We start from the raw sequence: 18,832 nt of genomic DNA on the forward strand, positions 1-18,832 counted from the left end.
AGCTGGCTGTCTATGTCCCGCATCAATATAGACCAAAGTACAGAGGGTTAGGCTATGCTATTGTGCACCTACCTGATGCATCAGAAGGTGCGAGGCCCTTGCTAAATTCTGTGCACAGACTTTGAGATCTATACTTTAGACTGTATCTAAACCTGCTCCAACATGGACTGACATTCTGGCCTACTTTCAGCCGATGCGACTTGTCTGTCGCTGAACAGTCGCTTTTTATGTATTCAGCACCTATGTATAATGTTGTAAAAATGCTCTAGAAGCTAAAGTCGCAGAAATGTCACACATATTTGGCCTGCAACTTTCTGTGCGACAAATTCAGACAGGAAAAATCAGTATAAATCCTTAGAAAATTATCCCCCAGTGTCTCCATCTGCTGGCGGTATTGAATAAGCATTGCTGCACTGATGGGGTATGCATTAGACGAAAAAAAAGAAGAAAAAGAAGAATAATACGCCCAGAAAAGAGGCGAAAAGGAGAAAAACGTAAAAAAAACGTGAAAAAAAAGTAAGAGGAAGAGAAGGGAAAAAAAGGTGGAAATGGGTTTAAAAGTGATTTCGGCGGAGAATATATATATATATATATATATATATATATATATATATATATACGCGCACACACACACATATATATAAACGTATTCTCCGTTGAGATATTGCAGCCGCTGCTGTGTCCAGGCCCAGGAGCCTTAGCACTGTGCTGTGATGTCACTCAATACCACTGACATCACTAGGTGTAAACAACATCTCTCCTTTGCTGTGTATGTGACTATGGAGCTGTTTGGTGATGTCGTCTATTATGGGCCTTCATAGAAGCAACAGGAGATTGTTGCATCCATCTAGAACCCTCAGAACTACAGTGCTATGATGTCACTCACTTCCACAGGCCTTGCAGAGTGTAAACAACAACAACCCAGCTTTGTTGTGTATGTAACCATAGGGATTTGTGATGTCACCTAGAACCTTCACAGCAGCGACAGCTTTATGAGGAGCATCAGCACTGCTCTGCCTGAGCAGAACCATCACCGCCATAGGTTGTCAAATAACCCGGGTTTAACCCACACAGGTAAGTCCAATGGGGTGCAGGCATGTCCTCTATGCTTACAGCTTCCCGTGGGTGTTGGTTTGATACCGTTTGGGGACAGCCAAGGAGGCATCTGCAGGCAACAAAGGTAGGTGTGTGCTTGTGTGTGTGTTTCCTATGCAGATCCTAAGCCCAGTGTCACATGCAAGTAGGAGGAGTAAGAAGGGTTCCTGGCAAATCCGGGTTATGGATTGCATTTAAAAAGGCCCCGTGGGAGTGCAATGGGCCCCTGTCTTGCTGCTTAGCAATAATGGTATGGGTTTAGGTTCTGCTGTGTGTACTGGTGGTTGACTGCCCCCCAGCCCAGAGTGTGCATGGAAAATTGTCTGGCAGCCTCCCTGACAGCAAGCAGTGATAGTGCCCATGAAGGGCACCTTGTTGGGCCCGCCCCTTTCACGGTTATCGCTTCTCGGCCTTTTGGCTAAGATCAAGTGTAGTATCTGTTCTTATCAGTTTAATATCTGATACGTCCCCTATCTGGGGACCATATATTAAATGGATTTTTGAGAACGGGGGCCGATTTCGAAGCTTGCTTCCGTCGCCCTATGCATTGACCCGATATGGCAGTATCTTCGGGTACAGTGCACCACCCCCTTACAGGGTTAAAAAGAAAGATTCCTACTTTCATTGCTACCTGCTTGCTGGCTAGCCAGCTAGCCAGCCCTGTGGGCCTTGCTGCTGCTGCAGCCAAAAAACAAAAGGTGGTGCTGCTGCTGCTTCTGCTGCTTCTGCTTCTGCTTGTGTCTGGCCGCTGTTGGAGCGTCCAGGCACAGGACTTCTGCTGCTGCTGACTAAATGGCCTCCTTAATTGGATCATTTGAGTAGCCAGCACACCTGTGCAGGTAGGGCATGACATGATAGGCAGCTGCCTTGATAGCGGGTGGGTGCTGAATGTTCCTAATTGACAAAATAAGATTAATGCTTATGAAGAAATATAAAATCTCATCCCTTCCCCAATATCGCGCCACACCCCTACCCCTTAATTCCCTGGTTGAACTTGATGGACATATGTCTTTTTTCGACCGTACTAACTATGTAACTATGTAACATAACATGGGGGGGGGGGGGGTCTCCTGGCTGTTCACACAGGTGTGTCATTGCTGTACATTGACCATGCATTGCTTCTGTGGTATTGCAAAGGCAAAGACAAATGCTTCCAGCCATCCATTGCACTAATGGATTGGTCATCAGCTGGCTGTCTATGTCCCGCATCAATATAGACCAAAGTACAGAGGGTTAGGCTATGCTATTGTGCACCTACCTGATGCATCAGAAGGTGCGAGGCCCTTGCTAAATTCTGTGCACAGACTTTGAGATCTATACTTTAGACTGTATCTAAACCTGCTCCAACATGGACTGACATTCTGGCCTACTTTCAGCCGATGTGACTTGTCTGTCGCTGAACAGTTGCTTTTTATGTATTCAGCACCTATGTATAATGTTGTAAAAATGCTCTAGAAGCTAAAGTCGCAGAAATGTCACACATATTTGGCCTGCAACTTTCTGTGCGACAAATTCAGACAGGAAAAATCAGTATAAATCCTTAGAAAATTATCCCCCAGTGTCTCCATCTGCTGGCGGTATTGAATAAGCATTGCTGCACTGATGGGGTATGCATTAGACGAAAAAAAAGAAGAAAAAGAAGAATAATACGCCCAGAAAAGAGGCGAAAAGGAGAAAAACGTAAAAAAAACGTGAAAAAAAAGTAAGAGGAAGAGAAGGGAAAGAAAGGTGGAAATGGGTTTAAAAGTGATTTCGGCGGAGAAATATATATATATATATATATATATATATATATATATATATATATACGCGCACACACACACATATATATAAACGTATTCTCCGTTGAGATATTGCAGCCGCTGCTGTGTCCAGGCCCAGGAGCCTTAGCACTGTGCTGTGATGTCACTCAATACCACTGACATCACTAGGTGTAAACAACATCTCTCCTTTGCTGTGTATGTGACTATGGAGCTGTTTGGTGATGTCGTCTATTATGGCCTTCATAGAAGCAACAGGAGATTGTTGCATCCATCTAGAACCCTCAGAACTACAGTGCTATGATGTCACTCACTTCCACAGGCCTTGCAGAGTGTAAACAACAACAACCCAGCTTTGTTGTGTATGTAACCATAGGGATTTGTGATGTCACCTAGAACCTTCACAGCAGCGACAGCTTTATGAGGAGCATCAGCACTGCTCTGCCTGAGCAGAACCATCACCGCCATAGGTTGTCAAATAACCCGGGTTTAACCCACACAGGTAAGTCCAATGGGGTGCAGGCATGTCCTCTATGCTTACAGCTTCCCGTGGGTGTTGGTTTGATACCGTTTGGGGACAGCCAAGGAGGCATCTGCAGGCAACAAAGGTAGGTGTGTGCTTGTGTGTGTGTTTCCTATGCAGATCCTAAGCCCAGTGTCACATGCAAGTAGGAGGAGTAAGAAGGGTTCCTGGCAAATCCGGGTTATGGATTGCATTTAAAAAGGCCCCGTGGGAGTGCAATGGGCCCCTGTCTTGCTGCTTAGCAATAATGGTATGGGTTTAGGTTCTGCTGTGTGTACTGGTGGTTGACTGCCCCCCAGCCCAGAGTGTGCATGGAAAATTGTCTGGCAGCCTCCCTGACAGCAAGCAGTGATAGTGCCCATGAAGGGCACCTTGTTGGGCCCGCCCCTTTCACGGTTATCGCTTCTCGGCCTTTTGGCTAAGATCAAGTGTAGTATCTGTTCTTATCAGTTTAATATCTGATACGTCCCCTATCTGGGGACCATATATTAAATGGATTTTTGAGAACGGGGGCCGATTTCGAAGCTTGCTTCCGTCGCCCTATGCATTGACCCGATATGGCAGTATCTTCGGGTACAGTGCACCACCCCCTTACAGGGTTAAAAAGAAAGATTCCTACTTTCATTGCTACCTGCTTGCTGGCTAGCCAGCTAGCCAGCCCTGTGGGCCTTGCTGCTGCTGCAGCCAAAAAACAAAAGGTGGTGCTTCTGCTGCTTCTGCTTCTGCTTGTGTCTGGCCACTGTTGGAGCGTCCAGGCACAGGACTTCTGCTGCTGCTGACTAAATGGCCTCCTTAATTGGATCATTTGAGTAGCCAGCACACCTGTGCAGGTAGGGCATGACATGATAGGCAGCTGCCTTGATAGCGGGTGGGTGCTGAATGTTCCTAATTGACAAAATAAGATTAATGCTTATGAAGAAATATAAAATCTCATCCCTTCCCCAATATCGCGCCACACCCCTACCCCTTAATTCCCTGGTTGAACTTGATGGACATATGTCTTTTTTCGACCGTACTAACTATGTAACTATGTAACATAACATGGGGGGGGGGGGGGGGTCTCCTGGCTGTTCACACAGGTGTGTCATTGCTGTACATTGACCATGCATTGCTTCTGTGGTATTGCAAAGGCAAAGACAAATGCTTCCAGCCATCCATTGCACTAATGGATTGGTCATCAGCTGGCTGTCTATGTCCCGCATCAATATAGACCAAAGTACAGAGGGTTAGGCTATGCTATTGTGCACCTACCTGATGCATCAGAAGGTGCGAGGCCCTTGCTAAATTCTGTGCACAGACTTTGAGATCTATACTTTAGACTGTATCTAAACCTGCTCCAACATGGACTGACATTCTGGCCTACTTTCAGCCGATGCGACTTGTCTGTCGCTGAACAGTCGCTTTTTATGTATTCAGCACCTATGTATAATGTTGTAAAAATGCTCTAGAAGCTAAAGTCGCAGAAATGTCACACATATTTGGCCTGCAACTTTCTGTGCGACAAATTCAGACAGGAAAAATCTGTATAAATCCTTAGAAAATTATCCCCCAGTGTCTCCATCTGCTGGCGGTATTGAATAAGCATTGCTGCACTGATGGGGTATGCATTAGACGAAAAAAAAGAAGAAAAAGAAGAATAATACGCCCAGAAAAGAGGCGAAAAGGAGAAAAACGTAAAAAAACGTGAAAAAAAAGTAAGAGGAAGAGAAGGGAAAAAAAGGTGGAAATGGGTTTAAAAGTGATTTCGGCGGAGAATATATATATATATATATATATATATATATATATATATATATATATATATATATATATACGCGCACACACACACATATATATAAACGTATTCTCCGTTGAGATATTGCAGCCGCTGCTGTGTCCAGGCCCAGGAGCCTTAGCACTGTGCTGTGATGTCACTCAATACCACTGACATCACTAGGTGTAAACAACATCTCTCCTTTGCTGTGTATGTGACTATGGAGCTGTTTGGTGATGTCGTCTATTATGGCCTTCATAGAAGCAACAGGAGATTGTTGCATCCATCTAGAACCCTCAGAACTACAGTGCTATGATGTCACTCACTTCCACAGGCCTTGCAGAGTGTAAACAACAACAACCCAGCTTTGTTGTGTATGTAACCATAGGGATTTGTGATGTCACCTAGAACCTTCACAGCAGCGACAGCTTTATGAGGAGCATCAGCACTGCTCTGCCTGAGCAGAACCATCACCGCCATAGGTTGTCAAATAACCCGGGTTTAACCCACACAGGTAAGTCCAATGGGGTGCAGGCATGTCCTCTATGCTTACAGCTTCCCGTGGGTGTTGGTTTGATACCGTTTGGGGACAGCCAAGGAGGCATCTGCAGGCAACAAAGGTAGGTGTGTGCTTGTGTGTGTGTTTCCTATGCAGATCCTAAGCCCAGTGTCACATGCAAGTAGGAGGAGTAAGAAGGGTTCCTGGCAAATCCGGGTTATGGATTGCATTTAAAAAGGCCCCGTGGGAGTGCAATGGGCCCCTGTCTTGCTGCTTAGCAATAATGGTATGGGTTTAGGTTCTGCTGTGTGTACTGGTGGTTGACTGCCCCCCAGCCCAGAGTGTGCATGGAAAATTGTCTGGCAGCCTCCCTGACAGCAAGCAGTGATAGTGCCCATGAAGGGCACCTTGTTGGGCCCGCCCCTTTCACGGTTATCGCTTCTCGGCCTTTTGGCTAAGATCAAGTGTAGTATCTGTTCTTATCAGTTTAATATCTGATACGTCCCCTATCTGGGGACCATATATTAAATGGATTTTTGAGAACGGGGGCCGATTTCGAAGCTTGCTTCCGTCGCCCTATGCATTGACCCGATATGGCAGTATCTTCGGGTACAGTGCACCACCCCCTTACAGGGTTAAAAAGAAAGATTCCTACTTTCATTGCTACCTGCTTGCTGGCTAGCCAGCTAGCCAGCCCTGTGGGCCTTGCTGCTGCTGCAGCCAAAAAACAAAAGGTGGTGCTGCTGCTGCTTCTGCTGCTTCTGCTGCTTCTGCTTCTGCTTGTGTCTGGCCGCTGTTGGAGCGTCCAGGCACAGGACTTCTGCTGCTGCTGACTAAATGGCCTCCTTAATTGGATCATTTGAGTAGCCAGCACACCTGTGCAGGTAGGGCATGACATGATAGGCAGCTGCCTTGATAGCGGGTGGGTGCTGAATGTTCCTAATTGACAAAATAAGATTAATGCTTATGAAGAAATATAAAATCTCATCCCTTCCCCAATATCGCGCCACACCCCTACCCCTTAATTCCCTGGTTGAACTTGATGGACATATGTCTTTTTTCGACCGTACTAACTATGTAACTATGTAACATAACATGGGGGGGGGGGGGGGTCTCCTGGCTGTTCACACAGGTGTGTCATTGCTGTACATTGACCATGCATTGCTTCTGTGGTATTGCAAAGGCAAAGACAAATGCTTCCAGCCATCCATTGCACTAATGGATTGGTCATCAGCTGGTTGTCTATGTCCCGCATCAATATAGACCAAAGTACAGAGGGTTAGGCTATGCTATTGTGCACCTACCTGATGCATCAGAAGGTGCGAGGCCCTTGCTAAATTCTGTGCACAGACTTTGAGATCTATACTTTAGACTGTATCTAAACCTGCTCCAACATGGACTGACATTCTGGCCTACTTTCAGCCGATGCGACTTGTCTGTCGCTGAACAGTCGCTTTTTATGTATTCAGCACCTATGTATAATGTTGTAAAAATGCTCTAGAAGCTAAAGTCGCAGAAATGTCACACATATTTGGCCTGCAACTTTCTGTGCGACAAATTCAGACAGGAAAAATCAGTATAAATCCTTAGAAAATTATCCCCCAGTGTCTCCATCTGCTGGCGGTATTGAATAAGCATTGCTGCACTGATGGGGTATGCATTAGACGAAAAAAAAGAAGAAAAAGAAGAATAATACGCCCAGAAAAGAGGCGAAAAGGAGAAAAACGTAAAAAAACGTGAAAAAAAAGTAAGAGGAAGAGAAGGGAAAAAAAGGTGGAAATGGGTTTAAAAGTGATTTCGGCGGAGAAATATATATATATATATATATATATATATATATATATATATATATATATACGCGCACACACACACATATATATAAACGTATTCTCCGTTGAGATATTGCAGCCGCTGCTGTGTCCAGGCCCAGGAGCCTTAGCACTGTGCTGTGATGTCACTCAATACCACTGACATCACTAGGTGTAAACAACATCTCTCCTTTGCTGTGTATGTGACTATGGAGCTGTTTGGTGATGTCGTCTATTATGGCCTTCATAGAAGCAACAGGAGATTGTTGCATCCATCTAGAACCCTCAGAACTACAGTGCTATGATGTCACTCACTTCCACAGGCCTTGCAGAGTGTAAACAACAACAACCCAGCTTTGTTGTGTATGTAACCATAGGGATTTGTGATGTCACCTAGAACCTTCACAGCAGCGACAGCTTTATGAGGAGCATCAGCACTGCTCTGCCTGAGCAGAACCATCACCGCCATAGGTTGTCAAATAACCCGGGTTTAACCCACACAGGTAAGTCCAATGGGGTGCAGGCATGTCCTCTATGCTTACAGCTTCCCGTGGGTGTTGGTTTGATACCGTTTGGGGACAGCCAAGGAGGCATCTGCAGGCAACAAAGGTAGGTGTGTGCTTGTGTGTGTGTTTCCTATGCAGATCCTAAGCCCAGTGTCACATGCAAGTAGGAGGAGTAAGAAGGGTTCCTGGCAAATCCGGGTTATGGATTGCATTTAAAAAGGCCCCGTGGGAGTGCAATGGGCCCCTGTCTTGCTGCTTAGCAATAATGGTATGGGTTTAGGTTCTGCTGTGTGTACTGGTGGTTGACTGCCCCCCAGCCCAGAGTGTGCATGGAAAATTGTCTGGCAGCCTCCCTGACAGCAAGCAGTGATAGTGCCCATGAAGGGCACCTTGTTGGGCCCGCCCCTTTCACGGTTATCGCTTCTCGGCCTTTTGGCTAAGATCAAGTGTAGTATCTGTTCTTATCAGTTTAATATCTGATACGTCCCCTATCTGGGGACCATATATTAAATGGATTTTTGAGAACGGGGGCCGATTTCGAAGCTTGCTTCCGTCGCCCTATGCATTGACCCGATATGGCAGTATCTTCGGGTACAGTGCACCACCCCCTTACAGGGTTAAAAAGAAAGATTCCTACTTTCATTGCTACCTGCTTGCTGGCTAGCCAGCTAGCCAGCCCTGTGGGCCTTGCTGCTGCTGCAGCCAAAAAACAAAAGGTGGTGCTGCTGCTGCTTCTGCTGCTTCTGCTTCTGCTTGTGTCTGGCCGCTGTTGGAGCGTCCAGGCACAGGACTTCTGCTGCTGCTGACTAAATGGCCTCCTTAATTGGATCATTTGAGTAGCCAGCACACCTGTGCAGGTAGGGCATGACATGATAGGCAGCTGCCTTGATAGCGGGTGGGTGCTGAATGTTCCTAATTGACAAAATAAGATTAATGCTTATGAAGAAATATAAAATCTCATCCCTTCCCCAATATCGCGCCACACCCCTACCCCTTAATTCCCTGGTTGAACTTGATGGACATATGTCTTTTTTCGACCGTACTAACTATGTAACTATGTAACATAACATGGGGGGGGGGGGGTCTCCTGGCTGTTCACACAGGTGTGTCATTGCTGTACATTGACCATGCATTGCTTCTGTGGTATTGCAAAGGCAAAGACAAATGCTTCCAGCCATCCATTGCACTAATGGATTGGTCATCAGCTGGTTGTCTATGTCCCGCATCAATATAGACCAAAGTACAGAGGGTTAGGCTATGCTATTGTGCACCTACCTGATGCATCAGAAGGTGCGAGGCCCTTGCTAAATTCTGTGCACAGACTTTGAGATCTATACTTTAGACTGTATCTAAACCTGCTCCAACATGGACTGACATTCTGGCCTACTTTCAGCCGATGCGACTTGTCTGTCGCTGAACAGTCGCTTTTTATGTATTCAGCACCTATGTATAATGTTGTAAAAATGCTCTAGAAGCTAAAGTCGCAGAAATGTCACACATATTTGGCCTGCAACTTTCTGTGCGACAAATTCAGACAGGAAAAATCAGTATAAATCCTTAGAAAATTATCCCCCAGTGTCTCCATCTGCTGGCGGTATTGAATAAGCATTGCTGCACTGATGGGGTATGCATTAGACGAAAAAAAAGAAGAAAAAGAAGAATAATACGCCCAGAAAAGAGGTGAAAAGGAGAAAAACGTAAAAAAACGTGAAAAAAAAGTAAGAGGAAGAGAAGGGAAAAAAAGGTGGAAATGGGTTTAAAAGTGATTTCGGCGGAGAAATATATATATATATATATATATATATATATATATATATATATATATATACGCGCACACACACACATATATATAAACGTATTCTCCGTTGAGATATTGCAGCCGCTGCTGTGTCCAGGCCCAGGAGCCTTAGCACTGTGCTGTGATGTCACTCAATACCACTGACATCACTAGGTGTAAACAACATCTCTCCTTTGCTGTGTATGTGACTATGGAGCTGTTTGGTGATGTCGTCTATTATGGCCTTCATAGAAGCAACAGGAGATTGTTGCATCCATCTAGAACCCTCAGAACTACAGTGCTATGATGTCACTCACTTCCACAGGCCTTGCAGAGTGTAAACAACAACAACCCAGCTTTGTTGTGTATGTAACCATAGGGATTTGTGATGTCACCTAGAACCTTCACAGCAGCGACAGCTTTATGAGGAGCATCAGCACTGCTCTGCCTGAGCAGAACCATCACCGCCATAGGTTGTCAAATAACCCGGGTTTAACCCACACAGGTAAGTCCAATGGGGTGCAGGCATGTCCTCTATGCTTACAGCTTCCCGTGGGTGTTGGTTTGATACCGTTTGGGGACAGCCAAGGAGGCATCTTCAGGCAACAAAGGTAGGTGTGTGCTTGTGTGTGTGTTTCCTATGCAGATCCTAAGCCCAGTGTCACATGCAAGTAGGAGGAGTAAGAAGGGTTCCTGGCAAATCCGGGTTATGGATTGCATTTAAAAAGGCCCCATGGGAGTGCAATGGGCCCCTGTCTTGCTGCTTAGCAATAATGGTATGGGTTTAGGTTCTGCTGTGTGTACTGGTGGTTGACTGCCCCCCAGCCCAGAGTGTGCATGGAAAATTGTCTGGCAGCCTCCCTGACAGCAAGCAGTGATAGTGCCCATGAAGGGCACCTTGTTGGGCCCGCCCCTTTCACGGTTATCGCTTCTCGGCCTTTTGGCTAAGATCAAGTGTAGTATCTGTTTGCTTGATCTGGCTGGAAGGTGCCCGGGGTACCCGCTCCTTTTCCCTGGGGGATCGTCCCATCTATATGGTGGGACTAAACCCCCTTGCTGACATCAGGGTTGCGGCTTAGTCCCCGGGCAACGAGGAGCGATCACTACCTACCTGCCTGCAGTAGGGGAGGTGTTTTTTCTGCGATGGAGGAGGCTGGCAAGAAAGAAGAGCCTGCTGGAGGTGTACCTAGCTACGCCAGACTACGAAATGGAGTCCGAATTACTCTTTTGGATGCTGGAAAGAAGGAGAGAGGTTTATTCTTCGTGGTGGAGGAGATTTTGTTCCAGCTTTTTGAGCTGAGGAAGGACCAGATATTATCGATGCTGGAATTTCCAAGAAGTGGAGTCTATGATGTGGTTCTGGTTTCGGAGGAGGACTATGGTGTGTTCTGCAATAAAGCATTGCTGTGGAAGTCGCACCCTAAGTTGGGAGGGGTAGAGATTACTCCCCATTTCCCGACTCGGGAAAGACTTATAACTGTGAGGATGTACAGTCCGTATATCACAGAAGAAGAGATTGTTCTGTTCCTTTCTAGATTCTGTGAGGAGGTGAAGCCAAAAGGCAAGATCTATAATCAATATGGACTTTGGACGACAAAGTGGAAATTTCAAGTGAAGTTTCAGAAAACACCTGATGGAAAGCTAATTTATCCCCCAGGGCGTTTTAAGATTGGCCCAGTAAATGGTGACCTGTTCTTTTCAGGCATGGACGACTTTTGTCGAAAGTGTAAAAGGTATGGCCATAGGAAAGATTTTTGTGATATTGTTTGGTGCTATAAATGCCAAGAAGAAGGCCATGAGCCAGAAGCATGTAAGGTGAAGAAAAAGTGTCATCTATGTGGTGATGAGGGACACCTGGCAGTAATGTGTCCTAAGAAGAAGAAGAAGAAAAAGGAGGTTATGAAACGAAGTAGGGAGGAGGAAACTGATGTGAGGGAAGAACCTGAAGAGGAGGAAACTCCAACCAGGAAAGTGATGGAGGAGAAGAAAAGGAAAGAAAATGAAGAAGAATATGTACCGGTAGAGTATGGAGGCTCTCTTGATGTTGTCTTCAAGAGTGTGTCAAAAAAAAGAGAAAAAAGCCTTTGACGAGGATTTGGGAAATCTGAAAGAAAGATTGGGAATCAAAGTCAATGAAGCAAGGGATAAAGTCTATTGTTCCTTTCACGCAGATATAGATAGATTTGTGGAAACATACAAGGTTCCAGCGTGGCTGGCGATTCCAGCCAAAAGTGAGATGCTGAGTGGATCTATAACTTGTGGTTTCTTAGACTTCTTGATGGTCTTTGCATGGAGAAGAGGAATGACATTTGGGTAATTTTTCTTTAAGAAATTATAGAATTATAGTATGGTTAGTTTTGGTTTGATAATTTTTTTATGTTTTAAATATGGTTTCTTTTATTGTTTAAAAAAAAAAAAAAGAGATAAAGAAATAAAGAAAAACGGGTTTTCCTGATGATGAACAAAAAATCAAGCTCAAATAAGATCTTAGAGCTCTGATGGAGTTCTGAGGGTTAACTAAAAAAAAAAATCTGTTCTTATCAGTTTAATATCTGATACGTCCCCTATCTGGGGACCATATATTAAATGGATTTTTGAGAACGGGGGCCGATTTCGAAGCTTGCTTCCGTCGCCCTATGCATTGACCCGATATGGCAGTATCTTCGGGTACAGTGCACCATCCCCTTACAGGGTTAAAAAGAAAGATTCCTACTTTCATTGCTACCTGCTTGCTGGCTAGCCAGCTAGCCAGCCCTGTGGGCCTTGCTGCTGCTGCAGCCAAAAAACAAAAGGTGGTGCTGCTGCTGCTTCTGCTGCTTCTGCTTCTGCTTGTGTCTGGCCGCTGTTGGAGCGTCCAGGCACAGGACTTCTGCTGCTGCTGACTAAATGGCCTCCTTAATTGGATCATTTGAGTAGCCAGCACACCTGTGCAGGTAGGGCATGACATGATAGGCAGCTGCCTTGATAGCGGGTGGGTGCTGAATGTTCCTAATTGACAAAATAAGATTAATGCTTATGAAGAAATATAAAATCTCATCCCTTCCCCAATATCGCGCCACACCCCTACCCCTTAATTCCCTGGTTGAACTTGATGGACATATGTCTTTTTTCGACCGTACTAACTATGTAACTATGTAACATAACATGGGGGGGGGGGGGGGTCTCCTGGCTGTTCACACAGGTGTGTCATTGCTGTACATTGACCATGCATTGCTTCTGTGGTATTGCAAAGGCAAAGACAAATGCTTCCAGCCATCCATTGCACTAATGGATTGGTCATCAGCTGGCTGTCTATGTCCCGCATCAATATAGACCAAAGTACAGAGGGTTAGGCTATGCTATTGTGCACCTACCTGATGCATCAGAAGGTGCGAGGCCCTTGCTAAATTCTGTGCACAGACTTTGAGATCTATACTTTAGACTGTATCTAAACCTGCTCCAACATGGACTGACATTCTGGCCTACTTTCAGCCGATGTGACTTGTCTGTCGCTGAACAGTTGCTTTTTATGTATTCAGCACCTATGTATAATGTTGTAAAAATGCTCTAGAAGCTAAAGTCGCAGAAATGTCACACATATTTGGCCTGCAACTTTCTGTGCGACAAATTCAGACAGGAAAAATCAGTATAAATCCTTAGAAAATTATCCCCCAGTGTCTCCATCTGCTGGCGGTATTGAATAAGCATTGCTGCACTGATGGGGTATGCATTAGACGAAAAAAAAGAAGAAAAAGAAGAATAATACGCCCAGAAAAGAGGCGAAAAGGAGAAAAACGTAAAAAAAACGTGAAAAAAAAGTAAGAGGAAGAGAAGGGAAAGAAAGGTGGAAATGGGTTTAAAAGTGATTTCGGCGGAGAAATATATATATATATATATATATATATATATATATATATATATACGCGCACACACACACATATATATAAACGTATTCTCCGTTGAGATATTGCAGCCGCTGCTGTGTCCAGGCCCAGGAGCCTTAGCACTGTGCTGTGATGTCACTCAATACCACTGACATCACTAGGTGTAAACAACATCTCTCCTTTGCTGTGTATGTGACTATGGAGCTGTTTGGTGATGTCGTCTATTATGGCCTTCATAGAAGCAACAGGAGATTGTTGCATCCATCTAGAACCCTCAGAACTACAGTGCTATGATGTCACTCACTTCCACAGGCCTTGCAGAGTGTAAACAACAACAACCCAGCTTTGTTGTGTATGTAACCATAGGGATTTGTGATGTCACCTAGAACCTTCACAGCAGCGACAGCTTTATGAGGAGCATCAGCACTGCTCTGCCTGAGCAGAACCATCACCGCCATAGGTTGTCAAATAACCCGGGTTTAACCCACACAGGTAAGTCCAATGGGGTGCAGGCATGTCCTCTATGCTTACAGCTTCCCGTGGGTGTTGGTTTGATACCGTTTGGGGACAGCCAAGGAGGCATCTGCAGGCAACAAAGGTAGGTGTGTGCTTGTGTGTGTGTTTCCTATGCAGATCCTAAGCCCAGTGTCACATGCAAGTAGGAGGAGTAAGAAGGGTTCCTGGCAAATCCGGGTTATGGATTGCATTTAAAAAGGCCCCGTGGGAGTGCAATGGGCCCCTGTCTTGCTGCTTAGCAATAATGGTATGGGTTTAGGTTCTGCTGTGTGTACTGGTGGTTGACTGCCCCCCAGCCCAGAGTGTGCATGGAAAATTGTCTGGCAGCCTCCCTGACAGCAAGCAGTGATAGTGCCCATGAAGGGCACCTTGTTGGGCCCGCCCCTTTCACGGTTATCGCTTCTCGGCCTTTTGGCTAAGATCAAGTGTAGTATCTGTTCTTATCAGTTTAATATCTGATACGTCCCCTATCTGGGGACCATATATTAAATGGATTTTTGAGAACGGGGGCCGATTTCGAAGCTTGCTTCCGTCGCCCTATGCATTGACCCGATATGGCAGTATCTTCGGGTACAGTGCACCACCCCCTTACAGGGTTAAAAAGAAAGATTCCTACTTTCATTGCTACCTGCTTGCTGGCTAGCCAGCTAGCCAGCCCTGTGGGCCTTGCTGCTGCTGCAGCCAAAAAACAAAAGGTGGTGCTGCTGCTGCTTCTGCTGCTTCTGCTGCTTCTGCTTCTGCTTGTGTCTGGCCGCTGTTGGAGCGTCCAGGCACAGGACTTCTGCTGCTGCTGACTAAATGGCCTCCTTAATTGGATCATTTGAGTAGCCAGCACACCTGTGCAGGTAGGGCATGACATGATAGGCAGCTGCCTTGATAGCGGGTGGGTGCTGAATGTTCCTAATTGACAAAATAAGATTAATGCTTATGAAGAAATATAAAATCTCATCCCTTCCCCAATATCGCGCCACACCCCTACCCCTTAATTCCCTGGTTGAACTTGATGGACATATGTCTTTTTTCGACCGTACTAACTATGTAACTATGTAACATAACATGGGGGGGGGGGGGTCTCCTGGCTGTTCACACAGGTGTGTCATTGCTGTACATTGACCATGCATTGCTTCTGTGGTATTGCAAAGGCAAAGACAAATGCTTCCAGCCATCCATTGCACTAATGGATTGGTCATCAGCTGGTTGTCTATGTCCCGCATCAATATAGACCAAAGTACAGAGGGTTAGGCTATGCTATTGTGCACCTACCTGATGCATCAGAAGGTGCGAGGCCCTTGCTAAATTCTGTGCACAGACTTTGAGATCTATACTTTAGACTGTATCTAAACCTGCTCCAACATGGACTGACATTCTGGCCTACTTTCAGCCGATGCGACTTGTCTGTCGCTGAACAGTCGCTTTTTATGTATTCAGCACCTATGTATAATGTTGTAAAAATGCTCTAGAAGCTAAAGTCGCAGAAATGTCACACATATTTGGCCTGCAACTTTCTGTGCGACAAATTCAGACAGGAAAAATCAGTATAAATCCTTAGAAAATTATCCCCCAGTGTCTCCATCTGCTGGCGGTATTGAATAAGCATTGCTGCACTGATGGGGTATGCATTAGACGAAAAAAAAGAAGAAAAAGAAGAATAATACGCCCAGAAAAGAGGCGAAAAGGAGAAAAACGTAAAAAAACGTGAAAAAAAAGTAAGAGGAAGAGAAGGGAAAAAAAGGTGGAAATGGGTTTAAAAGTGATTTCGGCGGAGAAATATATATATATATATATATATATATATATATATATATATATATATATATATACGCGCACACACACACATATATATAAACGTATTCTCCGTTGAGATATTGCAGCCGCTGCTGTGTCCAGGCCCAGGAGCCTTAGCACTGTGCTGTGATGTCACTCAATACCACTGACATCACTAGGTGTAAACAACATCTCTCCTTTGCTGTGTATGTGACTATGGAGCTGTTTGGTGATGTCGTCTATTATGGCCTTCATAGAAGCAACAGGAGATTGTTGCATCCATCTAGAACCCTCAGAACTACAGTGCTATGATGTCACTCACTTCCACAGGCCTTGCAGAGTGTAAACAACAACAACCCAGCTTTGTTGTGTATGTAACCATAGGGATTTGTGATGTCACCTAGAACCTTCACAGCAGCGACAGCTTTATGAGGAGCATCAGCACTGCTCTGCCTGAGCAGAACCATCACCGCCATAGGTTGTCAAATAACCCGGGTTTAACCCACACAGGTAAGTCCAATGGGGTGCAGGCATGTCCTCTATGCTTACAGCTTCCCGTGGGTGTTGGTTTGATACCGTTTGGGGACAGCCAAGGAGGCATCTTCAGGCAACAAAGGTAGGTGTGTGCTTGTGTGTGTGTTTCCTATGCAGATCCTAAGCCCAGTGTCACATGCAAGTAGGAGGAGTAAGAAGGGTTCCTGGCAAATCCGGGTTATGGATTGCATTTAAAAAGGCCCCATGGGAGTGCAATGGGCCCCTGTCTTGCTGCTTAGCAATAATGGTATGGGTTTAGGTTCTGCTGTGTGTACTGGTGGTTGACTGCCCCCCAGCCCAGAGTGTGCATGGAAAATTGTCTGGCAGCCTCCCTGACAGCAAGCAGTGATAGTGCCCATGAAGGGCACCTTGTTGGGCCCGCCCCTTTCACGGTTATCGCTTCTCGGCCTTTTGGCTAAGATCAAGTGTAGTATCTGTTTGCTTGATCTGGCTGGAAGGTGCCCGGGGTACCCGCTCCTTTTCCCTGGGGGATCGTCCCATCTATATGGTGGGACTAAACCCCCTTGCTGACATCAGGGTTGCGGCTTAGTCCCCGGGCAACGAGGAGCGATCACTACCTACCTGCCTGCAGTAGGGGAGGTGTTTTTTCTGCGATGGAGGAGGCTGGCAAGAAAGAAGAGCCTGCTGGAGGTGTACCTAGCTACGCCAGACTACGAAATGGAGTCCGAATTACTCTTTTGGATGCTGGAAAGAAGGAGAGAGGTTTATTCTTCGTGGTGGAGGAGATTTTGTTCCAGCTTTTTGAGCTGAGGAAGGACCAGATATTATCGATGCTGGAATTTCCAAGAAGTGGAGTCTATGATGTGGTTCTGGTTTCGGAGGAGGACTATGGTGTGTTCTGCAATAAAGCATTGCTGTGGAAGTCGCACCCTAAGTTGGGAGGGGTAGAGATTACTCCCCATTTCCCGACTCGGGAAAGACTTATAACTGTGAGGATGTACAGTCCGTATATCACAGAAGAAGAGATTGTTCTGTTCCTTTCTAGATTCTGTGAGGAGGTGAAGCCAAAAGGCAAGATCTATAATCAATATGGACTTTGGACGACAAAGTGGAAATTTCAAGTGAAGTTTCAGAAAACACCTGATGGAAAGCTAATTTATCCCCCAGGGCGTTTTAAGATTGGCCCAGTAAATGGTGACCTGTTCTTTTCAGGCATGGACGACTTTTGTCGAAAGTGTAAAAGGTATGGCCATAGGAAAGATTTTTGTGATATTGTTTGGTGCTATAAATGCCAAGAAGAAGGCCATGAGCCAGAAGCATGTAAGGTGAAGAAAAAGTGTCATCTATGTGGTGATGAGGGACACCTGGCAGTAATGTGTCCTAAGAAGAAGAAGAAGAAAAAGGAGGTTATGAAACGAAGTAGGGAGGAGGAAACTGATGTGAGGGAAGAACCTGAAGAGGAGGAAACTCCAACCAGGAAAGTGATGGAGGAGAAGAAAAGGAAAGAAAATGAAGAAGAATATGTACCGGTAGAGTATGGAGGCTCTCTTGATGTTGTCTTCAAGAGTGTGTCAAAAAAAAGAGAAAAAAGCCTTTGACGAGGATTTGGGAAATCTGAAAGAAAGATTGGGAATCAAAGTCAATGAAGCAAGGGATAAAGTCTATTGTTCCTTTCACGCAGATATAGATAGATTTGTGGAAACATACAAGGTTCCAGCGTGGCTGGCGATTCCAGCCAAAAGTGAGATGCTGAGTGGATCTATAACTTGTGGTTTCTTAGACTTCTTGATGGTCTTTGCATGGAGAAGAGGAATGACATTTGGGTAATTTTTCTTTAAGAAATTATAGAATTATAGTATGGTTAGTTTTGGTTTGATAATTTTTTTATGTTTTAAATATGGTTTCTTTTATTGTTTAAAAAAAAAAAAAAAAAAAAGAGATGAAGAAATAAAGAAAAACGGGTTTTCCTGATGATGAACAAAAAATCAAGCTCAAATAAGATCTTAGAGCTCTGATGGAGTTCTGAGGGTTAACTAAAAAAAAAAATCTGTTCTTATCAGTTTAATATCTGATACGTCCCCTATCTGGGGACCATATATTAAATGGATTTTTGAGAACGGGGGCCGATTTCGAAGCTTGCTTCCGTCGCCCTATGCATTGACCCGATATGGCAGTATCTTCGGGTACAGTGCACCACCCCCTTACAGGGTTAAAAAGAAAGATTCCTACTTTCATTGCTACCTGCTTGCTGGCTAGCCAGCTAGCCAGCCCTGTGGGCCTTGCTGCTGCTGCAGCCAAAAAACAAAAGGTGGTGCTGCTGCTGCTTCTGCTGCTTCTGCTTCTGCTTGTGTCTGGCCGCTGTTGGAGCGTCCAGGCACAGGACTTCTGCTGCTGCTGACTAAATGGCCTCCTTAATTGGATCATTTGAGTAGCCAGCACACCTGTGCAGGTAGGGCATGACATGATAGGCAGC

The 18,832-nt window shown here is 45.3% G+C and overlaps 7 non-coding genes and 2 pseudogenes across 7 annotated transcripts; all 9 read left to right on the forward strand.

Annotated features, from left to right (window-relative positions):
• The first annotated feature begins 1,493 nt into the window (after positions 1-1,493).
• On the forward strand, positions 1,494-1,684 carry LOC130300953 (U2 spliceosomal RNA). The gene has a single exon (XR_008851683.1). It is a non-coding gene; the product is annotated as a U2 spliceosomal RNA (small nuclear RNA).
• A 2,092-nt stretch (positions 1,685-3,776) lies between these two features.
• LOC130300954 (U2 spliceosomal RNA) lies at positions 3,777-3,967 on the forward strand. The gene has a single exon (XR_008851684.1). It is a non-coding gene; the product is annotated as a U2 spliceosomal RNA (small nuclear RNA).
• Positions 3,968-6,064: 2,097 nt separating this feature from the next.
• LOC130300955 (U2 spliceosomal RNA) lies at positions 6,065-6,255 on the forward strand. Its single transcript, XR_008851685.1, has one exon. It is a non-coding gene; the product is annotated as a U2 spliceosomal RNA (small nuclear RNA).
• Positions 6,256-8,360: 2,105 nt separating this feature from the next.
• On the forward strand, positions 8,361-8,551 carry LOC130300956 (U2 spliceosomal RNA). The gene has a single exon (XR_008851686.1). It is a non-coding gene; the product is annotated as a U2 spliceosomal RNA (small nuclear RNA).
• A 2,094-nt stretch (positions 8,552-10,645) lies between these two features.
• LOC130300973 (U2 spliceosomal RNA) lies at positions 10,646-10,775 on the forward strand (annotated as a pseudogene).
• Positions 10,776-12,219: 1,444 nt separating this feature from the next.
• Positions 12,220-12,404, forward strand: LOC130300969 (U2 spliceosomal RNA). Its single transcript, XR_008851700.1, has one exon. It is a non-coding gene; the product is annotated as a U2 spliceosomal RNA (small nuclear RNA).
• Positions 12,405-14,495: 2,091 nt separating this feature from the next.
• Positions 14,496-14,686, forward strand: LOC130300957 (U2 spliceosomal RNA). The gene has a single exon (XR_008851687.1). It is a non-coding gene; the product is annotated as a U2 spliceosomal RNA (small nuclear RNA).
• A 2,107-nt stretch (positions 14,687-16,793) lies between these two features.
• Positions 16,794-16,923, forward strand: LOC130300974 (U2 spliceosomal RNA; annotated as a pseudogene).
• A 1,450-nt stretch (positions 16,924-18,373) lies between these two features.
• On the forward strand, positions 18,374-18,558 carry LOC130300970 (U2 spliceosomal RNA). Its single transcript, XR_008851701.1, has one exon. It is a non-coding gene; the product is annotated as a U2 spliceosomal RNA (small nuclear RNA).
• Positions 18,559-18,832: the final 274 nt, after the last annotated feature.

Source organism: Hyla sarda, unplaced genomic scaffold, assembly GCF_029499605.1.
Source record: "Hyla sarda isolate aHylSar1 unplaced genomic scaffold, aHylSar1.hap1 scaffold_1106, whole genome shotgun sequence".
Taxonomy (NCBI): domain Eukaryota; kingdom Metazoa; phylum Chordata; class Amphibia; order Anura; family Hylidae; genus Hyla; species Hyla sarda.